This window comes from Pteropus alecto, unplaced genomic scaffold (assembly GCF_000325575.1).
Source record: "Pteropus alecto unplaced genomic scaffold, ASM32557v1 Scaffold10883, whole genome shotgun sequence".
Classification (NCBI taxonomy): Eukaryota; Metazoa; Chordata; class Mammalia; order Chiroptera; family Pteropodidae; genus Pteropus; species Pteropus alecto.
In genome coordinates, this window is record NW_006433444.1 from 1 (window position 1) to 231 (window position 231).

At 41.1% G+C, this 231-nt stretch overlaps 1 pseudogene; it reads right to left on the reverse strand.

The window, feature by feature from the left end:
- Positions 1–81: 81 nt before the first annotated feature.
- LOC112476971 lies at positions 82–200 on the reverse strand (annotated as a pseudogene).
- Positions 201–231: the final 31 nt, after the last annotated feature.

The following is a 231-nucleotide window of genomic DNA, read 5'->3' on the forward strand; positions in this document are numbered from 1 at the left end:
CTCACAGAGTCATTGTCTTGTCACTATGATAAAATGGTACAGTTGTCACTTAAAAGTTGTTTTTTTGTTTTTTGTTTTAAATGCATACAGCTCCTGGTATTCTTAGGTGGTCTCCCATCCAAGTGCTAACCAGGCCGGAACCAGCTTAGCTTCCGAGATCAGACAAGATCGGGCACGTTCAGGGTGGTATGGCCACAGACTAAAAGTTAAGTTTTAACAATACAATCTCAC